This window comes from Lutra lutra, chromosome 11 (genome assembly GCF_902655055.1).
Source record: "Lutra lutra chromosome 11, mLutLut1.2, whole genome shotgun sequence".
NCBI classification, from domain to species: domain Eukaryota; kingdom Metazoa; phylum Chordata; class Mammalia; order Carnivora; family Mustelidae; genus Lutra; species Lutra lutra.
The window spans coordinates 8689356-8697207 of NC_062288.1; positions in this window are offsets into that span (position 1 = coordinate 8689356).

A 7852-nucleotide genomic window follows, 5' to 3' on the forward strand; every position below is an offset into this window, starting at 1 on the left:
CCTTTCAGCTTTATAAAGTGACCTTTGCTTTTTCAGGTGTTCCTGGTCTGAATTCTACTATCAAGTATGAAACTCCTGCTTTACTGTTCATTTACCTAGTCTTGGCTTATATTTGTCATGCTTTTATATTTAAGCTTTCTAAGTACTGTTTTATGAGTCGAATGTCTCTTATACATGGTGAAATGTCAGATTTCACTTTGTTAGCTATCTGAAAATCTTTGGAATTGGTGACTTAAATAAGCAAAATCCATGTTTATCTGATCAAATGCTTCGTTTGGCTTCTTTTTTTTTTTGTAGTCTATGTGAACTATTTTGTTTTGTCTCTTCTGTATAGATCTTTTGGTATATCAGAAGTGAGTCAAGGGAAAAATACTTCCTCAGTTCATGTTTATTTTGGCATTTTGAAGTCAATCTGACTGGATATGAAATCTTTAGTTATTATTTTATTTCCTTGATGAAGGAAATTCACTATGCTATATTCTTGGGGCACAAACTATAGCTGTCAAAAAATCTGATGTCGATTCCATTTTCTCTCTTTTCTGAACAGGAGGATCAAATGTTCCTTTCTTCCAGGACATTCCTGCTTTACAACAATTGCCCTGTGTGTTCATTCCTCTTACTCTCCATCTCCTGGGTTGGGTAATAAATTATCTGGTCACTCAAATTAAAAGCAATTTAGACTTTTTCCTGAGATGATTTGAGTTCTCCCTTTTACCTTAGAATTCAAAAATTTTACCAAAATATGCATCAGTATTGGCGACTCAGAGTTGATTTTCCCAAGTATGACATGTGTTCTTTCAATACACGCTTACTTCCAAGTCATATCTATGTCAGCAGACTTTCCTTGGATTATAGTTTTTGCCTCTTGTCCCATTCCATTGCTTTCCTTCTTTTCTTAGTATGTCCCTTCACTCACATGCTATCTTGCATTGCTATTGCTTCCTGTCAAATCATTTTTATATATGTCTTATTCATCTTATGGCATTAACCCTCGTGTTAATTCACTCTTGTTCCATCTAGTTAAATCCTTATTCAAAAAATGGTTTTTACTTATTTCATTAGAAAATCTTCCTTAGTTGTTTTTCAAATCTCTCTTTTCTTCAATCTTCTCATTTCTGAGTATTTCTAAGATGGGCTTTGCTTTCATACATGTTACTGTTTGTATAATTTATTCTAACTCACTCTGACATATTAGGTTACAGTTTGCCTCTGCTTTGAAGTCTTGTCTTTCTGGTAAAGCACTGTCATTTTTTGGAACTCTTATACTCTCTATTCTTCATATATTTTAGATGAAACTTTTGTGGGATCCAACTATAATATTTTCACTTGTTCATGTTTAAGTGAGGTGACTTCCTCTATTCTTAGAAAAGGACGTGGATCTTGGCAACTTTTCTGGTTTCACCACCTTATAGTTCTAGATTCTGGAATTTCCTTTTATTGTCACAATAACAGGTACCAAAAATGTGGCTTCAAACTTTTTTGAAATATTCAAACACAGTTTTCTTCCCAACTTTTGTCTGGATCCTTTTTTCTCTTTTGCCCATACGATTTCTGTCCCTTTTATATGGATTCCACTCACAGAAAGTTCACCTCCCCATGGGCTTTTCCTTGTGGAATATTTAACTTGATCATTTTAGAGCTTTGGGGGCCCAGACTGCCCCAGCACCAACTGTCCATAGAATCCTTCACTCACCTGCACACTGGAGCCTGCGTAATTCATGGCCAGTTTCTCTGCCTTCCTCATCTTCTCATGTTTCACTTTTGGACATTAACTGTTACTGGATGTTAAGTCTTCTGGCTCACAGGAACATTAGAAGTCACTTTACTTTCCACCCACTTCTCTGCTCAGAGTTGCAGAAACGACTCATGTTATCCCAGGTTTGTCTCCACCTTCCTGTGATTTGGGGATCACAAGGCTACCCTATCAAAGCATACTGTTGTAGGCAGCTTTCCTGGGTCTTAGACTTTACTATCTTGTACATAGTGAAGCTGTCTGGCCTAACATAGTGCGTAGGGATCTGGAAAGATTTTTAAACTATGCTGCTGTTGTCATTCCGTTGTCCTTTTTTTCTTTTTCTTTTTCTTATTTTACTTTTTTAATGGAAGTTGCTCTTGCCTTGATTTTCTTAAAGATTGTAAACATGATTTTAGAGTCATATTCTATGTCCATTAGTTGTTTTTCCTTGGGAACAATTTCTCTTGGTTTGGATTTTGCATATAAAATAGATATAGAGGGGCGCCTGGGTGGCTCAGTGGGTTAAACCTCTGACTTTGGCTCAGGTCATGATCTCAGGGTCTTGGGATCAAGCCCCACATTGGGCTCTCTGCTCAGCAGGGAGCCTGCTCCCTCTCTCTCTCTGCCTGCGTCTCTGCCTACTTGTGCTCTCTGTCTGTCAAATAAATAAATAAAATCTTTAAAAAATAAAATAAAATAGATATAGATATGGTTTCTATATGAAATATTACCTAATATAAATAACTAATGTATATATATCTACTTACATAACATACATAACTAATGTATATAACTAATGTGTATATTTATATACACATATATATGTGTGTGTAGTTGACTTTCATATAATATGAGTTTGTCTCTAAATTTTAATCGGTTATAACCTTGAGTGGAACTTTTCTTTTCTTGTTTTGTTCACGTCTTCATTTCTTCGGAGTTTTGCATTACCTTTATCCAGACTTTCAGAGCCACCAGTAAAGCACCAGATAACATGATGGTAACAGAGACCTGTCACCCCTTGAATTGGCCTGTCAATCTGAGGGCTGTGTAAATCTTCCCTGTGTTATACTACCTTCATGATAGTGGTTTCTCATCCAGGGGTGTGCCAAAGTTTGGTCGCCATCATTTCCAGCCTTCATTCACAGACTGAGGGACCTGCTCCAGCTTCCTCCTTTACACAGGGATTTCTGATTCTCTTCCCCATTTTGCAACCCATCTTTTCCAAAGACGTGAACTGTTCTTGAAATTCCTATGTCAGTCCCAGTGTCCAGGTGGCCTCTAACTCCAGCCCTAGGCTTCTGCTCCATAGAGATATATCTGGTTTCTGGGCACAGCTACACTGGATAGCTAATTTATTGTTTAGTAGGGAGTGAGGGTGGGTGATGGGAATGGTTGTTAGGAATGTTCTAATTTTCAGTTGAAATCATGGAGCCATCTTTATTAAAGAATTTTATGAGGCACTTTTACATGGTTTTATCAAATCACTTTAATTAAAACTAATAAAATGCCAGTTGACTACTTAGCAATCAGTTACTGGTTACTTAAAGGTGAGTGGAAACAATGAATAATTCTTAGAGAATAAAAATACAGATACATAGTTAGGGCATGCTCAGAAATATCTTCAAAATGTACACAAAAATTCCACAAATGGTAAGTGGGTATGTAATGCACAGGTACAGATTTTCTATGTGAAAGATCCATGAGGCAGTAATCTGGAAGAAATGGAAACAAATGTTTTACCTCAGGGTAACATCTTGACATTTGTATGGTCTTTTTTGTCCCACTAAGAATTAAATCAGTGTTTCCCATAGAATAAAAGTGGCATTTACTACACAAAGAAGTCTCCCACTAAAGTTCTTAGTGTCTTTATAAATCACCATCAGTACTTTAATTAGAAACGCAATATGTGAAGCAAGGTAGCCTGTTCCAAATGGTAAAGCTTAGATCAGTTTGATTTCTGTGATGAAATTTCAGGGTGAACCAACACTTCCAGAAAAAATTTCCCTTGAGGTAAATGTAGCTGGAGCCTACAGAGTCAGTGTAGCAATTACGACAGGGTTCTTCTGGTCAGCCAGGTGAGGTGGTGTGCCACCCAGTCTCCTCAGCCTACACACTTGCTTCTGCACAGAAGATCAGCCAGGTCATAAGGATAGATGCTGCTTGCAACCAATTCATGCAACCTTGCAACACTATTTCATTTCTCACTTACTGCTGAAATGATTCAAGAAAATATGTACCCATATATGTATTTGTGACTTTGTACGCTCAAGTCAGATTGTGATCTGATTTTAAATGAAACACCTCTTGATCAACTCAAACTTCAGGACTTAAGTCCCCAGAAGTGTAACTGTGTAATTATAGAACAATGGTCCAAATCTTTTTTTTTTTCTTTATCAGTACTAAAAAAGTGTGGGATAGGACCCACATATACCAAATGGCAGTGATTCTCAAAGGCAGATAAGCTACTTTGCTCCCATTGAAAATTACTGATAAAGCATACTGCAGGGAAAATACTCTGCAGAGTATTATTTAAAATATGTATTTTCTATTGAAGATGTGTGTCTATCTGGGAATACAGTAAATATCCATATTTTAAGTATTTGTGTACATATTTCAAATATATGGAAAAATTTATTTCTTGATAGTATACTTTTTTTTCCTAAAGTCTTAAAGTGACACTCAGGGAAGAAGTATTCCCATGGTAAATTATAATGAGTGTTACATGGCTAACAATTTATAATTACATGATGAGATATTTTACAAAGGTTGACTAAAATATTATGTGAAAGTCGATTTATTATTCATTTTGAAGCTATAGAACTTAGTTCCACTACACATTAATATTTAAAGAATGCAAATTAGATGTCTATTTACCTTCTCATCATTAGTGATAAACTTTAACTGTAATTTCATGACCTTAAATTTGACTTACTTTTCAAAGTTTCTGAGTGCATAGACACAGAACAGAGAGTAAAAAGGATTTAGGTGGCAAGTGATAAAAACAGTGGATGTTCATAATAACTGATAGGTCAAGATCAAGGACTCCTGCCTCCAAGATCAAAGTACAAATTATTTTTTAAGGTTAGTCGTTAAAGGACAATGTTACCTCTGAATAAAGTACATCAAAATCACCTATATTTGTTAGAAACATTATTAGGTAGATGAAACTTAAAAGCATAGTGCATTTTTAAGGAAAAAAATATGTACTGAAATATACTTCTTCTTTTACAAGGAGCTCTGCCGTACTGTCAGCCTTCAAAGATTATGAATCAATAATGATCTGTTTAAGCAGAAATGTTACAAATAGGATTTATAGATCATAGTTTGAGAATTCTTTAGTCTCAGGGGAGCTTTGAAAGAGAAAAAAGATGTTTATTTCATGGAGCATTTAAAGGGTAGAATTCAATGACATTTTTATTTCATTTATGCTGGATGGTTGGAGATTGCCATGGTTCTATCAGTGTGTCTCAGTCCATAAAATAAATTCCTGAAAACAGAGCATATCGATATTTTATTTATTTATTTATTTATTTATTTAAGAGAGTGAGTGAGAGAGAGCATGAGAAGGCGGAGGGAGAGAGGAAGAGGGAGAAGCAGACTCCCCACTCAGCAGGGTACACCATACCCCCATGTGGGGCTTCATTCCAGGACCCTGGGCTCATGACCTGAGCTGAAATCAAGAGTCCAGCCTTTAATGACTGAGCTACTGAGGCACCCCTGAGTGTATCCATATTTTTAAAGGATTCTGTAAAGACTTCCAACTCTAGTAATGACAGATGAGGTAATTTAGACAAACTCCCCCTCAGGACAACTTGGAAACCTTGGTGTGGTGGTTAACTTTATGTGGCAATGTGGCTGGACCATGGAATGCCCAAATATTTCACTAAACATTATTTTGGGTGTGTCTATGAGAGTGTTTCTGGATGAGATTAACATTTGAATCAGTAGATCAAATAAAGCAGAAGGATGGGCCTCATCTAATGCTTTGGTGGCGGAATAGAATAAAAGATTAGTAAGGAATTCTTTCTCTCTGGGGCACCTGGGTGACTCAGTCATTAAGCGTTAAGCATCTGCCTTTAGCTCAGGTCATGATCCCAGGGTTCTGGGGTCAAAGCTCCACATGCTGCATGGGAAGCCTCCTTCTCCCTCTCCCACTCACCCTGTTTGTGTTCCCTCTCTCACTGTGTCTCTCTCCTTCAAGTAAAGAATTCTTTCTCTCTGTTTTAGAGTTGGGATGTCAGTCCTCTTCTGCCTTGGAACTCAGACTTGGACTGAAACTTACACCATCAGCTCTACTGGGTCTCCAGCTTGCCAACTGAGGATTTGGGATTTCTCACTTCCATAATCACGTTGAGTCAATTTCTATAGTATATATCTTCTGTGCACACACACACACACACACACACACACACACTTTTTGGTTCAGGTTAATATACTGAAAAAATAAAAATAAGACGTGCACAGAAGAATCAAAAGCATCAGACAGTTAACAAATTGGGGATGAACTACTGAGTCAAGAAACAAGAGAAAGCAAACCTTCAGAATGGTGAGCTCAGCATCTGGAAAGACTATTTTTCCATGAAAACACCTGAGGAACTGTGCAGTGTCTGTTGGCATAAAGTACTAGAGATACGAATGTACATTTTGGGGTCTGCCAGCAGAAGGAGATGGGTGTTTATGTATTTTGAGGTAAAATGCCAAAGGTTTGAATAGTCTGATAAGGAAGAGCTAAAAGTGAAGCAAGCATTTGCCAAGACTATATTCAAACTTCAAATCATCTAACCGAGAAAAGCTCCATCAATGACTAAAAGTGAAATAAAGTTTTACTTAATGTTTTGATAACCATAAACCTAGAAGAAATGCAGAATTTCCCTTTCAAAGATTATTTTCTATAACATCAACCTAGGCCTTAAAGTTACTTCTACAAGCAATTTCTATAAGCAACTTATATAAATGGCACACAATTAAAAATAACCAGAACAAAAGAGAGACAAATGCCAATCAACCAAAGTGGATCTGCCATAGAAATAGACTAACAAAGCCTCTAATACTGGAGTTGTAAAGAACATAATTTTAAATAATTAGGCAAACTATGTTACCTGTACATTTTTATATTAAAATTATTGCTACTATAAGTTCAAATATAGAAAAAAAATTCAAGTAATTTATTGGAAAAGAGTACAAGAACAGACAAATATATATGTTAAAAGTCTACAAAAAATTTGCAATAATTTATACTATGATTTCAGAATGTAGGGTTGACTACAGATAGAAAATGTAGCTGAAAATTAATAACTAAATAGATCCAAAAAAAATATTCAGATTAAAGGACTACTAGGGGGAAAAAAGATGATTTATTGTAAAAGAACCAACAAAAGGAAAAAGGTGAGAAAAACTGACTTTTGTTTAGTTGGACTGAGTCTCACTGGGAGGCCAGAGAGAATGAGGGGAGAAGCAGCATTTGTTTTGTTTGTTTGCTTTGTTTTGTTTTTTGTTTAGGTTTTTATTTAAATTCAATTTAATTGGGCGCCTGGGTGGCTCAGTGGTTTAAGCTGCTGCCTTTGGCTCAGGTCATGATCTCAGGGTCCTGGGATCGAGTCCCACATCGGGCTCTCTGCTCAGCGGGGAGCCTGCTTCCCTCCCTCTCTCTGCCTGCCTCTCTGTCTACTTGTGATCTCTCTCTGTCAAATAAATAAATAAAATCTTTAAAAAAATCAATTTAATTAACATATACTGTATCATTAGTTTCAGGGGTAGAATTTGGTGATTCATCGGTTGCATATAACACCCAGTGCTCATCATATCACGTGCCCTGCTCAATGCCCATCACCCAGCTACTCCATCCACCATTCACCTCTCTTCCAGCAACCTTCAATTTGTTTCCAATAGTTAAGAGTCTCTCATGGTTTGTCTCCCTCTCTGATTTCATTTTATCTTATTTTTTCCCCTTCCCCTATGCCCATCAGTTTTGTTTCTTACATTTCACATTTGAGTATTTCATATGCTATTTGTCATTCTCTGACTGACTCTGCTTAGCATCATACCCTTTAGCTCTATCCATGTTGTTGCAAATGGCAAGATTTCATTCTTTCTGATGGCCGGGTAATAGTCCATTGT